Genomic DNA, 17,308 nt, shown 5'->3' with positions numbered 1-17,308 from the left:
TTTTAAGCACCAATTCGGTAATAAAGCAATTTTGAGGGGCTTACGTAATGAAAATTGACCATAAATGACCCCATTTTAGAAACTACACCCCTCAAATTATTCAAAACTGATGTTACAAACTTTAACCCTTGGTGTTACATAAGAATTAAAGAAAAATGAAGGTGAAATTCCCAAAAATTTTGAATAGATTTTTATTTTATTTTTTTCTTGCAACACAGCAAGGGTTAACAGCAAATTAAACCTCAGTATACAGTGCACTGATTCTGTAGTTTACAGAACTACAACCCCATATGTGTTGGTAAAATGCTCTATGGGCACATGGCAGTGGTCAGAAGGAATTGAGCGCCATATGGATTTTGGAGGCAGATTTTTCTAGAATGGTTTTTGGGCACCATTTTGTATTTTAAGAGACCCTTATGTACCCCTACAGTTGAAACCCTCAAAAGTGACCCAATTTTTGGAAACTACCCCCTTATAAATTAAGGGAGGTACTGAGCAGTTTGACCTCTTAAGTGTTTTACGGAACTTGGAAACACTTGGGTGTAAAAATGAAGTTTCATTTCTTCCAATAAAATGTTGCTTTAGCCCCAAATTTACGTTTTCACAAGGGGTAACAGGATAAAAAGCGCACCATAATTTGTTACCCATTTTCTACTCAATACGGCAACACCCCATATGTAGTGGTAAACTGCTGTGGAAGCACATGGCAGGACTCAGAATGGAAGGCGTGCCATATGGATTTTGCAGCACAGATTTTGATGGATTGGTTTACATAAGTACATAAGACTTTTTGATCGCTTGATCTTTTTTATAGAGCAGGTTGTTAGACACAGCGATACATAATCTCTCACTTTTGTTTTACACAGTGAAAGCATTTTTGAACAGAAAATCTTGTTTTTGTGGTGCCATTTTCTGAGAGCCATATATAAAGGAATTATTCCTACCGTTAATTCGGTTTCCACTATCCTTCATGACTGCACCAAAATTGAGGTTGCTCCCCTTGTTGCTCTAGGGACAGGAAACAAAGTTAAAAGGGCACCTCCCCTTACACACCCCAGTGCTTTTTCAAATTACTACCAGGATGTGAGATAACAAACCCATCACCAAAATTTATAGGGTTGGAGTTATGGTGGTGCCATAATGAAGGATTAGTGGAAACCAAATTAATGGTAGGAATAATTCCTTTTTCAACGGCATCCCCCTTTATGATGGCACCAAAATTGAGTAATACCAGATAAGTAGCTCTAGTGAGGAACCACGGCCTGAAGGACCTTGCTTCCATAGGAACAGTTCTTGTTGGCAAACACGTCCAGACTGTAATGAATGTGTGAAGGCTTGACCATGTAGCCGCCCTGCAGATTCGATCTGGAGTTGAGTCTGCTCTCAGGGCCCAGGAAGAAGAGACTGCTCTTGTGGAGTGTGCTTTTATTGCAAGAGAACAATTCTTCCCTTCTGCCTTGTAAGCCTGTATGATTGCTGACTTCATCCACCTACCAACCGTGTCCTTTGAGGCCTTCTTGCCTCTATTCTTACCCCCATACAAAAAGGTTCTCATCTAACCTCCACTCAGCCATAGCTTCTAGGTACCTGAGAGCTGTTCTCCTAGCATTGAGAGTGTAAAACGCCTGTTGTCTCTCATTTTTGGGGTTATGACAAAAAAAGGTAAACATAATATCCTGGCTTTTATGAAAATAAGAAGACTCCTTAGGGAGAAAAGCTGGACTGTGTCTGAGAATAATCTCATCTTAGACCCTAAAAAAGGTTCTCTAATAGAAAGGGCTTGGCTTTCCCCCTATTCTGCGGGCTGTAGAAACTGCAACTAAAAACACCTTTTAATTTCTACAACTGAAACAGGCTCAAAGGGACTTCTTGTTAGTCCTAACAGCACTAAGTTGAGATCCCAACTGGGCACAGAGAGCCTAGATCTAGGTTTAATAACACTGACACCTTTGACAAACCACTTCACTAGCCTATCCTCAGCTAGAGACGCCCCAAGAAGCTTGACAGAGCTGACACCTGTACCTTGGTGGTATTAGAACTAAGGCCCTTCTGCAGACCTTCCTGCAAGAAGTCCAAGATTAGGGGGATACTAGGGTTGTCTATGTCAAAGGGTCTATCCAGCAGCCAGGAATTAAACCTATGCCAGATCCTAGAATAGACAAACTGTAGAAGGTCTTCTCCCTGACTGGATAGTTGAGATGACTGTGAGATGGAGTCACCCTACCTTGGGAAACTAAAAGGGACCCTGCAGGAGCAAATCTGGTCTGGACAGAAGCCGAAGAGGGGATGCTATCGCTAGGGACTCTAGCAGAGTGGGTACCAGTTCCTCTTGGACCAAGCTGGAGCTACCATAATCACTTTCCCTTTCCCTTCCCTTATCTGGAGAACTGCTGGGATAAGAGGAAAGGCATAAGCCAGGTTCCATTGCCGATCCTGCCCTAGGGCATCCAGACCTGTGGGGAAATCTCCCCTGTTCAGGGAAAAGAACAAGGGGACCTTTCTGTTTTCCCTGGTAGCGAACAGGTCCACCTGAGGATGACCCCCCAGTTCTGGGCTATCATCTCGAACGCAGACTTGTGGAGCTCCCACTCCCCTGAGTCTACTCTGCTTCTGCCCAATAAATCTGCCTGGACATTGTCCACTACTCTTAAGTGTACAGCTGTGATGGAAAGGACCTGTCTTTTCTGCCCAGGAAAATATCTCCTTGGAGAGATTCTGAAGATGAGGGTGACCTGTCCCACCCTGTGATGCCTTATGAAGACTGCTGTTGTATTGTCAGAGTAAATCCTGAAATGTTTCCCGACTAGCTGACCCTGAAAGGACCTTAGTGCTTCCCAAACAGCCCTGAGTTCCCTGTAATAGGTCGGAGGTCCTCCAATCTCTGATGTCCAGACGCCCTGAACTGAGCCCCATAGGGACACTGCTCTCCAAGCTGTCCAGTTTGCATCTGTAGTTACTGTCATTATTGGAGAATGGGGCCAGAAGATTCCTACAGAGAGATTCCTCTTGTCCTGCCACCAATTCAGGGATCTTTTGGTGACTGAGGAAATTGGAATCTTTTTGTCTAGGGACGATTGGCTTCGGTCCAATTGGGAGAAAAGATTGGACTGGAGGGGTATGGAGTTGGCCTGACTTCAAGCTACTGCTTGTATGCAGGAGGTCATGAGGCCCAGAACAATCATGAAATACCAAAAAGAAGCCCGAGACTTCCTCTGTAGGGATGACACCTTGAAGGCAAGATTTTCTTTTTTGGTGTCTGGAAGAAAGAACATCTGGGCTTCTGAATCTAACAATGTCCCCAGGAAACATTTGCGAGTGGAGGGATCTAGGCTTGATTTCTCCCAATTTACCATCCAGGAAGTGAAAAGGATCCAGAGATTTGGATAAGTGTGACTGGATTTCCTCTCTGGATTTTGCTACAATCAAATCGTCCAGATAAGGAAATATCTGGATGCCCTGTTTTCTCAGGTGGGCCACCATCTCCACCACAAGTTTGGTGAAAACTCAGGAAGCAGAGGAGATTCCGAACGGGAGACACTGAAACTGGAACTAACAAATTTCCCCCCTCAGGGACACAGCAAGCTGAAGCTACTGCTGGTACCATGATACGCGTCCTTTAAATCCACCGAACACATCAAGGCATTTTGATGAATCAGAGGCACTATGGTGCTCAGTGACTCCATTTTGAAGCGTCTGTAGCCCATCCACCGATTGAGGTGTTTTTTAGATTTGATAGTTCGGTATGACCCGTTTGGCTTTTTCACAAGAAATTCTGGAGAACTGCCCCTGACCCTCCTGGTCTAAGGGTACAGGGATGATGGCTCCCAGAGACAAGTCCAAGACCCCCTTCTCTAACTGGGCTGACTCTGCCGGGGAGAAGGTTGTGAGCTGGAAATTGGGGGGGAAGGGGGGGGGGCCCCCTTAAAGGAAATTGCGTAAAGTCTATTTTTTGATAAGGTGTCCAAGGCTTAAGCCAGGGTGCACGGTGGACCGAGTTGGACAAGGATGAGGATCTGGCGGCAAACCTCACAGATTCTGCGGAGACATCAGCCAGATAGTCTTACATAGGGGCTTTTTTTTTTTTTTTCCCCGGGATGAGATGACTGGTACCATTTTGGGCTATATACGCCTTTATGATCGCTTGGTATTGCACTTTTTGTGAAGCAAGGTGACCAGAAAATCCTGAAAATGGCTCTTTTGGCACTGCGTGTGTGTGTGTGTGTGTGTGTGTGTGTGTGTGTGTGTGTTTTTACGACCATCATCCCTGGGTGGATCATGTTCTATATTTTATTTTTTTTTTATTTTTTTATAGAGCGGGTCGATATGGACATGGCGATGCCGAATGTCAACTTTTCTTTAACAAGTTTATTTATTTTTTATGACTTTTTGGAAAAGGACACTTTTGGGGGTCTGAACCCCTGTACATCTGTATTGTAATGTACGGTCTGTAAGTGTATTACACAGTGTAACAGGGGAGGCAATGCAGGGACCCAATGGACACCGGCATCCAATGGGATAATGCACATGCTGTGGCATTGCAAGGGTTAATGTGCTGGCATGTGTTTTTCACCAATCCGGACACAGCAGAGGCCCAGCTATCAGTGACTGCTGTATCCCTGCAGCTAATGGCGCTGGTATTTTTAAACGCAGTTCGCGGGGCTGTACAGTTACGGCGCTTGTACTGTTTGGGTTAAAGGGGTTGTGTTACGGATATATGTATCCCACCTAACAGATATTGCTGTTATCTCCCCCCCCCCAAATGCTAATTCCCCCATTCATCAAAACTGCCTTATTCTAAAGTTATTTGCCTGCTGAAAAAACCTGAAAAATTTAGTCACCAAATTAAAATTTAGTCGCCAAATTAAAATACATATAATTACGGTATAATGAAAAACAAAAAAAACTGTCTTACATAGGGTTGTCACGATACCAAAATTTGTACTCAATTTATTTTGATACCACGTTAAAAAAATAAACGCCAAAAAAGCCGTGTGCATTGCAGATTTTATGGAATGTCTGAACCATAATGGAACAGTCCTAACCTAATTTTTGTCGGGACAAGGTGACTAAATAAAATAAATGGCAAATTGCACGTTTATTTTTTTTCCTGTTACGGCGTTCACTGCATAGAATATATTTTTAAATATTTTAATAGTTTGCACTTTTTTCAGACGTGGCGCTATGTATTTTTGTATTTATATATTATGTAAAATTGTGCAAGAGGGTGATTTAAACTTAATATTTTGTATGTATCTTTATTTATTTTTTTAAACTTTAATAACTATTTCCTTGCCTTAGGGGCCAGAACCTGGGATCTTTCATACCTTGTCCTATTCACCCTGATAGCTCTATTCACCTGGACCACCTATATCTTTGTAAGAGCGGCTCAGTCAGCCCCAACTCCGGCCCCAGCTGGCTGAGCAAGGCCTACAGCTGAGCCCACCGGTAGTTATCCAGGCAGTCAAAGGGAAGGGCAGACTTCATGGGCCCTGGGGCCCCCTTGTAGGGAGGTTTGTAGTAGGGGGGGCTTTAGCCGGTAAGTGGGCCCATAGTTTGGGAAGGGTGGATAGGGAGGGTGCATGATCAGAGTCCTGCAAGGAGTAGGTGGGCTGCGCGGCTGCCCCTTATATCAGCCTGTTACCTGTCTCGTTACTTTAACGACCAGCAGCCCTGCGGCCTTAACACATTCACTGCCAGCCACACTTGAGCCTCCCCAGCGTGGTGGCATCTCCGCATTGTAGGCTGTACAAATGGCGGAGTGCTCCCTCATACCCCCACACGTTCGCCAACCGATGGAACTAATCACAATCGCACTTATTGGGTTCACCCCAGAAAAGCACACTTATACACTTACACACATCAGCATAAAATGGGAAACTCGCAGTGTGTGTTGGGTAGGCGGGGGATACTGGGCAGCGGCAGCCATAGGCAAGTGGAGAGGTGATAATCAGTCAGAAAATACCTCAGCATGCTGCGCTTTTTGCTCCGGCCAAAAATCCTGAAGTCTTGCCGCAAGGCCGGATCCGGAATGAATGCCCATTGAAAGGCATTGATCCGGCCTTAAGCTAAACGTCGTTTTGGCGCATTGCCGGATCCGACGTTTTAGCTTTTTCTGAATGGTTACCATGGCTGCCGGGACGCTAAAGTCCTGGCAGCCATGATAAAGTGTAGTGGGGGAGCGGGGGAGCAGCATACTTACCGTCCGTGCGGCTCCCGGGGCGCTCCAGAGTGACGTGAGGGCGCCCCAAGCGCATGGATCACATGATCGCATGGCACGTCATCCATGCGCATGGGGCGCTCTGACGTCATTCTGGAGCGCCCCGGGAGCCGCCCGGATTGTAAGTATACCGCTCCCCGCTCCTACTATGGCAACCAGGACTTTAATAGCGTCCTGGGTGCCATAGTAACACTGAAAGCATTTTGAAGACGGATCAGTCTTCGAATGCTTTCAGTACACTTGCGTTTTTCCGGATCCGGCATGTAATTCTGGCAAGTGGAGTACACGCCGGATCCGGACAACGCAAGTGTGAAAGAGGCCTTGGATATGGTTCACTGGCTTTTTAGGGTCTTGACCAGCGTGGGGCTCCTGTTAACCCTTTCCTTCCCTTAAGATAATTTTTGTGAGCCCAGGCAGGGAGCTCACACGGAGCACCAGCAGCGCCCCCCCTGAGTGTTATCAGGGTCTTAAAGACATAAGGATTAGCCTTTAGCAGCGCAGAGGTGACGGTGACTGTTTGAGGAATGTTAAGTATTCGCTTCTCAAGCCAACCTGTTCTGTGGCGCAGTCTGCATGGAGCAGCTCCCTGTTTTCATGACTGAGGAGCAAGCTTCTACTGTGTTCAGCGCGGCAGAATGGGGGTGTGAGGAGCAGCCAATGGCAGGGCAGCCCGTACATACTATGACCAATCAGCAGCCTCCTCACTAATAGCAGAGCTCTGTTATTGGGTTGCCATCTGCCTGCTGTATGAAATCCCGTTCTTCAAGAGGCAGAGCAGCGGAGGGTCTAGATGCTAATGGCGACAAGACTACAAAGTCTTGTCGCCATTTTGCAATTGTAGGTCGCATTTGCTACCATTTTGGTTGCTATCTGGAGCCCTGTAATGAATTTTGTCTAACAAATGATGGCTATCTGTTTGGGTCCCCAGATGTGCAAGCTTTAATAGGCCATATAAATAATATACCTACTGGAGCGATATTGCAGTTATCCTATTTGGGCAGGTCATACTATTCCTCAGCAATATTCAGCTCCCCGCTGTGCTAATCAGGCCCAGTGGGCGTGGTTCTATCTATTTAAAGAGCCACTGTTTACGGCCGCACTACTGCAGTCACAGCGTCGGAGGCTCTGCTTGTTTACGCCTATTGCACGCCTGCCATCAAAGGCGTGCAGCGTCCTATATTTTATTTTATTTTTTTTTTTTTTTTTTTTTTTTTACGCTTCCAATACAGCAAGTGCATGGGCGTGCAGGATTCATCCAAACCCTCTCTAGTGCTGCTACGCTTAGTTTATGGGCATGCATAACACCTTTAACCCTTGGGCCCCTTGCAGACAAGCGTGTCCAGATTAGGTCCGGATGCGTTGCTCCTGCGATCGGAGAAAACCATGCGAGTAGGTAAGCAAATGCAATCGACTGAAGATAGAAATCTTCTATCTTTCAGCAGGACTTGCGCTGACGTCGCTGCGCTCACCACCTGGTGAGCGTAATTACATCATCAAAGGTCCTTTTTGCAGATCCTGAAAGAGGATGCTGGCTGCGCGAACAGGAAGAGGGGAGTTGATTTTTATTTTATTTTTTTAACCCCGAAAGCTGTATTAAGAATGCTATCTTATAATACAGTAAATTGACCGTTATCAATTTACTTATATCATCTCCTAGCAACCATGCGTGAAAATCGCACCACATCTGCACTTGCTTGCGGATGCTTGCGATTTTCACGCAGACCTATTCATTTCAATGGGCCTGCGTTGCGTGAAAAACGCTGAATATAGAACATGCTGCGGTTTTCACGCAATGCACAAGTGATGTGTGAAAATCACCTCTCATCTGCACAGCCCCATTGAACTGCATTCACCTCACACATTGCACCCGCACTGAATTCTCGCCCGTGTGAAAGGGGCCAGGTTTTCATTTTTCTTCTCGATCTTCCTTGAGCCATGACTTATTTTTGCTGGACAAGTTGTACTTTCTAATGCCACCATTTAATTATGACATACAATGTAGTGGAATGCGGTAAAATAAAACAATCGCCCATTCTATGGGTTTTGTTCCGACAGCATTCCGTTTCTGGCGAAACTGACCCATGACCTTCGTTCTCTGGGTCAGTATGATTACAACGGTACCCCATATGTATCTTTTTTTTTTTTTTTGGTCTAAATAGTGTAAAAATGTAACATGGATTTTTAAAATGTGTACTGAGAATTGCTCAATTCTTATATTGGCCTGCCACCTGGTGGCCAAAAGAATTGCAGCTTCAATACTGACAGCCTCGACTTCCGGTTCCGGCGCATCTATGTAAGGAGGCGAGAAGAGAGAGCTCCGTCTCCCCGGACTCTAACAGCGATTATTTACCTCCCCGAGCTAACGGGAGGTCGATGGAGAAATTAGTGGTGCGCAGTGGCACCCCGCTAGCCAGTTCACCTCTCCCGCTGCGTGACCTGTCGGAGCTCCAGAGGGGCAAGGTTAGGTCTGGAATCCTCCTGTAAAGAAATGGCCATAGCGGTGGCAAAATTGCGGGGGGGGGGGAGAATGTTTTTATATGATGTCATGACTTACAATACCACTCACGGGCCTTCTGAATCGCCACCTATCGAGAATCGGCCTCCCACAGGCACCCCTTTTCCGATATCATTTATCCAGCTTAACCGCCTCCGGACCGCCTAACGCAGTTGTGCGGTCCGGAGGTGGCAGCGCTGTGCACAGTCACGCATATATGCGTCATCTCGCGAGACGCGAGATTTCCTGTGAACGCGCGCTCACAGGAACGGAAGGTAAGCGAGTGGATCTCCAGCCTGCCAGCGGCGATCGCTCGCTGGCAGGCTGGAGATGTGATTTTTTTTTTTTTTTTTTTTTAACCCCTAACAGGTATATTAGACGCTGTTTTGATAACCGCGTCTAATATACCTGCTACCTGGTCCTCTGGTGGTCCCTTTTGTTTGGATCGACCACCAGAGGACACAGGTAGCTGTGCAAAGTACCAGAAAACACTACACTACACCCCCCCCCCCCCCCCTGTCACTTTTTAACCCCTTATGAACCACTGATCACCCCATATAGACTCCCTGATCACCCCCCTGTAAGGCTCCATTCAGAGGTCCGTATGATTTTTACGGATCCACTGATACATGGATCGGATCCGCAAAACGCATGCGGACGTCTGAATGGACAAAAAAAATTCAAGTGGAAGGGGTATGTATATCAAAATATCACTTTATTCTCAAATAATAATTACGGGAAAAGACAGGATGGAAAACAGTATACAGAGAGCCATAGGGCCGTACACAAAAATGGAATCATGTACAATCATGCAATTAAGCATGGATAACCCACAGGTACAGATAATATTGGCACATGGATGATCGGGATCCTGTGTACAAGCATATGGGAAATTGCAACTAAGTGAGTGAACAGCCCACCATAAGACTGAATCCCATATTACAATAACAAGGGGACTACCGATCATACATGAACCTCACATCAGCAAGGAAAATATAAATATATATACACTTGCAAGGATCCAGTATAGGTAGTATAATAGATAAGATCACTATATATCATTATAAAACCCCCCACAACTAGTGATGTGGATCTAGTGTGGATGCCAGCTGGAGCCAAACGTGAGCACGCCCAGTAATATAATACTAAACTAAAACCGTACCTGAGGACATGGTAACCATAAGTGTGAGCCCTTAGAGCGCAAACCTCGACGCGCGTTTCGCCTGAACGGCTTCGTCAGGAGGTATCAAGAAACAGATTGACAGGGTATATATAGTCTATGTGACTGTCCAGTTGAGGACGTCTGAATGGAGCCTTACAGGGGGGTGATCAATGACAGAGGGGTGATCACCCATATAGACTTCCTGATCACCTCCGTCATTGATCACCCCCCCCCCGTAAGGCTCCATTCAGACGTCCGCATGTGTTTTGCAGATCCGATCCATGTATCCGCGGATCCGTAAAAAATCATACGGATGTCTGAATGGAGCCTTACAGGGGGGTGATCAATGACAGAGGGGTGATCACCCATATAGACTTCCTGATCACCTCAGTCATTGATCACCCCCCCCGTAAGGCTCCATTCAGACGTCCGCATGTGTTTTGCAGATCCGATCCGTGGATCCGTAAAAAATCATACGGACGTCTGAATGGAGCCTTACAGGGGGGTGATCAATGACAGAGGGGTGATCACCCATATAGACTCCCTGATCACCTCCGTCATTGATCACCCCCCTGTAAGGCTCCATTCAGACGTCCGCATGTGTTTTGCGGATCCGATCCATGTATCCGTGGATCCGTAAAAAATCATATGGACGTCTGAATGGAGCCTTACAGGGGGGTGATCAATGACAGGGGGGTGATCACCCCATATAGGCTCCCTGATCACCCCCCTGTCATTGATCACCCCCTGTAAGGCTCCATTCAGACATTTTTTTGGGCACAAGTTAGCGGAATTTTTTTTTTGTTTTTTCTTACTAAGTCTCATATTCCACTAACTTGTGTCAAAAAATAAAATCTCACATGAACTCGCCATACCCCTCACGGAATCCAAATGCGTAAAAATTTTTAGACATTTATATTCCAGACTTCTTCTCACGCTTTAGGCCCCCTAAAATGCCAGGGCAGTATAAATACCCCACATGTGACCCCATTTCGGAAAGACACCCCAAGGTATTCCGTGAGGGGCATATTGAGTCCATGAAAGATTGAAATTTTGGTCCCAAGTTAGCGGAAAGGGAGACTTTGTGAGAAAATACAAAAAAAATCAATTTCCGCTAACTTGTGCCAAAAAATAAAAAATTCTAGGAACTCGCCATGCCTCTCATGGAATACCTTGGGGTGTCTTCTCTCCAAAATGGGGTCACATGTGGGGTAGTTATACTGCACTGGCAATTTAGGGGCCCATATGTGTGAGAAGTACTTTGCAATCAAAATGTGTAAAAAATGGCCTGCGAAATCCGAAAGGTGCACTTTGGAATATGTGCCCCTTTGCCCACCTTGGCTGCAAAAAAGTGTGACACATCTGGTATCGCCGTACTCAGGAGAAGTTGGGGAATGTGTTTTGGGGTGTCATTTTACATATAACCATGCTGGGTGAGAGAAATATCTTGGTCAAATGCCAATTTTGTATAAAAAAAAAGTTCTTTTGCCAAGATATTTCTCTCACCCAGCATGGGTATATGTAAAATGACACCCCAAAACACATTCCCCAACTTCTCCCGAGTACGGCGATACCAGATGTGTGACACTTTATTTCAGCCAAGGTGGGCAAAGGGGCACATATTCCAAAGAGCACCTTTCGGATTTCGCAGGCCATTTTTTACAGATTTTGATTGCAAACTACTTCTCACACATATGGGCCCCTAAATTGCCAGGGCAGTATAATATAATATAACAAGTGACCCCATTTTGGAAAGAAGACACCCCAAGGTATTCCGTGAGAGGCATGGCGAGTTCCTAGAATTTTTTATTTATTTTTTTGTCGCAAGTTAGTGGAATATAAGACTTTGTAAGAAAAAAATAAAATAAAAAAAATCATTTTCCGCTAACTTGTGACAAAAAATAAAATGTTCTATGAACTTGCTATGCCCATCAGCGAATACCTTAGGGTGTCTACTTTCCGAAATGGGGTCATTTGTGGGGTTTTTCTACTGTCTGGGCATTGTAGAACCTCAGGAAACATGACAGGTGCTCAGAAAGTCAGAGCTGCTTCAAAAAGCGGAAATTCACATTTTTGTACCTTAGTTTGTAAACGCTATATCTTTTACCCAAACCATATTTTTTTTTTTGCCCAAACATTTTTTTTTTTATCAGACATGTAGAACAATAAATTTAGCGAAAAATTTATATATGGATGTCTTTTTTTTTTTTTTTTGCTAAATTTTACAGCTGAAAGTGAAAAATTTCATTTTTTTTGCAAAAAAAATCGTTAAATTTCGATTAATAACAAAAAAGTTAAAATGTCAGCAGCAATAAAATACAACCAAATGAAAGCTCTTTTAGTGAGAAGAAAAGGAGGTAAAATTCATTTGGGTGGTAAGTTGCATGACCGAGCGATAAACTGTGAAAGTAGTGTAGTGCAGAAGTGTAAAAAGTGGCCTGGTCATTAAGGGGGTTTTAGCTAGCGGGGTTGAAGTGGTTAAAGGGATTCTGTCACCAAGTTTTGGGATAGAGCTGCAATTATGAAATTGGTTTCTTGGAATGTAAGAGGGTTGAGATCCCCTCATAAAAGGATTATGGTCTTCCGCCACCTCAAGAAATTACATGCCGATATAGCTTATATTCAGGAAACGCACCTGGGGAGGCTGATTTTTGGCGCATGCAACGCATGTGGGTGGGACAAATCTACGGTTCCCCTTCAGACGGGAGGAAAGCGGGAGTGATGATTTTAATACACAAGAAGCTTAGATGTGATGTTTTATCGACTGACAGATGATGGGGGGCAGACTACTGAAAATTGTTCTGGATACGGATGTAGGCAGGCTGACGCTGTTTAATGTATATGGACCCAACTCTTTGCAGCCCAGTTTTTTTTTCTGAGCTGGAATTGAAAGTCCTGCAGGAGGGTCTAGGAAACACGATACTGATGGGAGACCTGAACGCAGTCCATAATATCCAGGAGGACTGCAAGCGGGGGGTTGTTACAAACTTAGTGATGGAACAACCGTGCAGAGAATGACGCTTGAGCCCTTTTTGCAGTCCACGACCCTGATAGATATATGGAGGCATTTAAACCCAACGGAACAGGAGTTTACCCATTTCTCTTCCGCTCATCAGTCCTGGTCTAGAATAGACTATGCACTGATCTCACCAAGACTGACGGGGAAAGTACAGAGAGCAGAGATACTGGATATGTTAATATCCGATCATGCCCCCGGTGTCACTATCTCTATTTGGCCACGGATGAGGAATTTCTCCTTCAATTAAAGGGGTGGTGGTGGGATTTTGGGGAGCACCAAGATAACCACACCCTATTTTAGGACGTGGCCAAAGTGGTTATTAGGGAACGAATAATATCGTACACCACGGCTAAAAAGAAAAAACTGGCTCAAAAATTGGGCATAGCGACAGGAGAGGTACGGAGTAAATATACAGCCTTCCTAGCTAACCCAACGGAACTTAATAAAACTCAATGGGTCACAGCTAAACACAATTATGATTATGTGGAACAGAGTACAAGACTGATCATGGACCCTAAGACGGCACATTTATTTAAATCTGGAAAGATGTTATCTAACTTAGCTAAGCCTTGGGCACCTAGCGCCAATATTAGACGCATAATAAGTACATCAGGAAATAGAATTTCAGACCCGAAAGGTATAGTGGATTGTTTCAGGCAATTTTATGCTACCTTGTACAGTCAAACAGAATATGATAGCAACAGAGCTGAGGAACTATTATCTAAGACCTCACTCCCGTGCCTTACAGAAGAAATGCGAACCCATCTTAACGCGCAGATTACGGAAGATTAGGTCAAAGCTACTATAAAATCACTTACAAATGGGAAAGACCCGTGCCCAGATGGGTTCGGAGCGCACTTTTATAAAGGACTCAAAGAGGAAATTACCCCCTTTCTAACTTCATTGTTCAATAACTGCCTGGAAGGACGGGGTATCATGCCGTCTGGAAACTTGGCACATATCAAACTTATCCCTAAGCCAGGCAAAGATGTAGAACAGCCTGCCTCATACCGGCCAATCTCCTTGATAAATTAGGACCTTAAAATATTGACCAAGCTGCTAACTAATTGGCGCAATATATGCCGCATCTTATAGGGACACACCAAGTGGGATTTATAAAGGGTAGGGCGGAGGTGACAAATATCTGATCGGTCTTGGTTGCGCAGGATTATATCCATCATAGCCCTAAGCACCTTGGAGGGAGCCCTGCCTTATCTGTCGATGCGGAAAAGGCATTTGACACTGTAAACTGGAACTGGCTGTGGAGATCCATGACTGCCTTTGGTATAGAGGGAACTTTTAAAACGTTGGTAGAGAGTATATACCAAGCCCCACAAGCTCAGGTCAGCACACCTGGCTTTTTGTCGAGCTCTTTTCGGCTTGGGAGAGGGACGAGGCAGGGCTGCCCTCTATCCCCCCTTTTTAATCTGGCCCTGGAACCACTAGTGCAACACCTGATCCAATCTGACATCTTTAAAGGGATCCGGATAGGAAGGAAAGAACTTAAATTAATTTGCTTTGCTGACGATATACTTTTATTTATAGATTCCCCGCACCTTCACCTTCAAAAGATCCTAGACACTTTTGAATATTTTGGGGGGACCACGGGATATAAAATAAATGTTACCAAGAGCCAATTGCTATACCTAGATGAGAGGGGATCTCAAACTCAACTACAACAAAACCTATGTGGAGTGGAAGTGGTACCACACTATTTGACCTAACTAGGCATTAAAATAGGATGGAGCCCATCTTCTCTATATAAGCTAAATTATGATCCCTTAATCAGAAAGATAGAGGGTGAGCTGGAAAAATGGGCCAAATTACCCCTTTCACTCTTTGGCAGAGCTCACCTCTATCCTATCCAGACGATACCCCTTTTGTTAACGCATATCGACGTTAATAGGCTCCAGCGAGCATTTGTGCGTTTCCTTTGGCAGGGTAAGCAACCTAGAATCGCATATGACAAACTGTGCCTCACCAAATGGGAGGGTTGACTTCAGATGCCGTCCATCAGAAGATATAATTTAGCCTCCTTGTTTAGGCACGCTAGGGACTGGTTGAAAGGTACTTCGCATTTTTCTAATACCCCCCTGGAAAGTGAATTGGTAGCACCTTGGGATTTAATAGCTCTTTTGCACACTAGAGTGAGATCTCCCTACGCCGCTCAAGAACTATGTAGTGCTGAGGGATACCCTGGCTGCATGGCGGAATATACAAAAGTTGTATAAACTACCAATCTACCTGCATTCCAGGAAGGCAGGCGATCAAGCCTATTCCAGCTGTGGAAGAGTAAAGGAATACTCACATTACAGCACCTACTGAGCGACGGGGGTACCTAACTCCTCGCATGGCCCGCTGTTCAATGTAAATACCAGATTCCTGCCTCCCATTTTTTGTCGTACAAGCAAATACATTCCTACTGTGTGGCCCAATCAGCGAAATTAGGTGACTCTGAGATTAACTTGGTTCGGAGCCCTGGTGGGAACTCAGGACTTCTCGTTATCGGATCTCTATAGGAGAATGCAGAACATTGTATCTAATCCATTAGGTTAGACAGTATATAAGAGGTGGGAGGAAGAATTGGGGGGGCGACAGTCACTTCCATGTTGAGAGAAGGGATGGAGAGAGTGAGACAGGCGATAGCCAGTGAAACGTGGAGGGAAATGCACTTTAGGATACTACACAAGGCAACGTACGCATTTGATCTGACCTATAGGGATGCACCAGCGCATTACTTGAGATGGTGCCTCAAATGCCTACAGCAAAAAGCTAACCTGCTACATGGTCTATGGCATTGCCCCAATTTAAAGCCTTTATGGGAGGAAACCGTTGAATATATCCAGCAGGTATGGGGGATAAAGCCAGTTGACACCTTTTTTATACTGCATTTTCCACTACATACCACTAGATGACAAAGGCGAAATATCCCACTCAAGTTAAGGGCGTCCATTTGTTCCTTCTGGCAGTTACAAAGATCATACTCAGGCACTGAATATACCCCACGGTTCCCACACTTCAGGAGGCGATGGGGCGATGAAATATATTATGTATTTAGACAGACTGGAGGTGGAACATAGCAAAGAAAGGTCTGCAAAACAATTTTTCAGTACATGGAAAGTTTATTGTGCATTCACTGACAATAGAAGAAAAAACAGAGGTAGTCATGCCCTTCGTGCGCACATGATGGTACCTAGAAGGGAAATTGAAGGGGACGTTAGACGGATTAGAGGTAATCTAAGGTCTAAAAGTGGGGGACGTTAATGGCACCGATCAGTAATTTATGCTATAATGACTTGGAAGTAAATTGCCCGAGAGTACTTCTGGGATACATTGTCATGACATTGTAAGTTGGGAAACAGTTGGGGGGGAGGACTTTATAAAAGTAAATGGAAAATTCGGAAATATCTTGTGTCAAATGTGCTTAAATTACCTTTGTTGCTCACGCCTGCGTGCACGAGTAATACATGTGATGTATTGACTGTACATTGCTCATCTTTCCGAAATAAAATATTTTATAAAAAAATAAAAAAAAAAAAAAAAAGACAGCCTCTTCAGTGAGGACGAGGGCATTGAAACCAATTACCGGCATCCTCACTGGCCACATAGGATGTTGGGAAGCACAGGCTTCTGGGTTTTTGACACTTTAGATGCCGAGATCTCACTCGATTGGGGCATTTAAAGGCTTTAATTATCACGATCGGCATTACTGTCAGCCGCGTTAATTAGCCACCTGTGTCTGCTGTTTGAAATGGCAGAGACCTGGCAGCCATGAGGACGCACGGTTATGGGGGGGGGGGGGGGAAATCTGTGGAGGACGCACGGTTATGGGGGGGGGGAATCTGTGGAGGACGCACGGTTATGGGGGGGGGGAATCTGTGGAGGACGCACGGTTATGGGGGGGGGGAATCTGTGGAGGACGCACGGTTATGGGGGGGGGGGGAATCTGTGGAGGACGCACGGTTATGGGGGGGGGGGGATCTGTGGAGGACACACTGTTATAGGGGGGGTCTCTGGAGGACGCACGGTTATGTGGGGGGGGGGGGAATCTGTGCTATGACACACATAGCATCTTATGCTGGTCCCCCCTCATGGCCCTATGTGTCCCCTCATGTGTCCTAAACTGCGCACATAACTGGCTTTGTGTGTAAAGTATTTTACTGCTGTGTGAAACAAGCTCTCTCCTATTGATAAAATGGCCAGCCTCTGTACTCACTTTCACAGTACGATGAATGCACTGCAGCGAGCTGGCCGGCCGGTGTGTCTCGCTTAGTAACGCTCCTCCCACTTCAGGAAGTAGGAGCGTTACTAAGTGACGACAGCCACGTGCCGGCCCGTTCGCTGCGGAAGTGGAAGACCCAAAAACATTTCATCAGCACTGAGCCGGAGGATCCAGTTGGCTGTCCGTCAAGACAC

The 17,308-nt window shown here is 45.3% G+C and overlaps 1 protein-coding gene across 2 annotated transcripts in view; it reads left to right on the top strand.

The window, feature by feature from the left end:
- MYH9 (myosin heavy chain 9) overlaps positions 1-17,308 on the top strand; it is a 304,187-nt gene that overhangs the window by 185,623 nt on the left and 101,256 nt on the right. The window lies entirely within an intron of this gene.

The sequence above is a fragment of the Bufo gargarizans genome, chromosome 7 (genome assembly GCF_014858855.1).
Source record: "Bufo gargarizans isolate SCDJY-AF-19 chromosome 7, ASM1485885v1, whole genome shotgun sequence".
Lineage (NCBI taxonomy): Eukaryota > Metazoa > Chordata > Amphibia > Anura > Bufonidae > Bufo > Bufo gargarizans.
The sequence above is the reverse complement of the archived record's forward strand: the minus strand, read 5'-3'. Positions and strand labels throughout refer to the sequence as shown.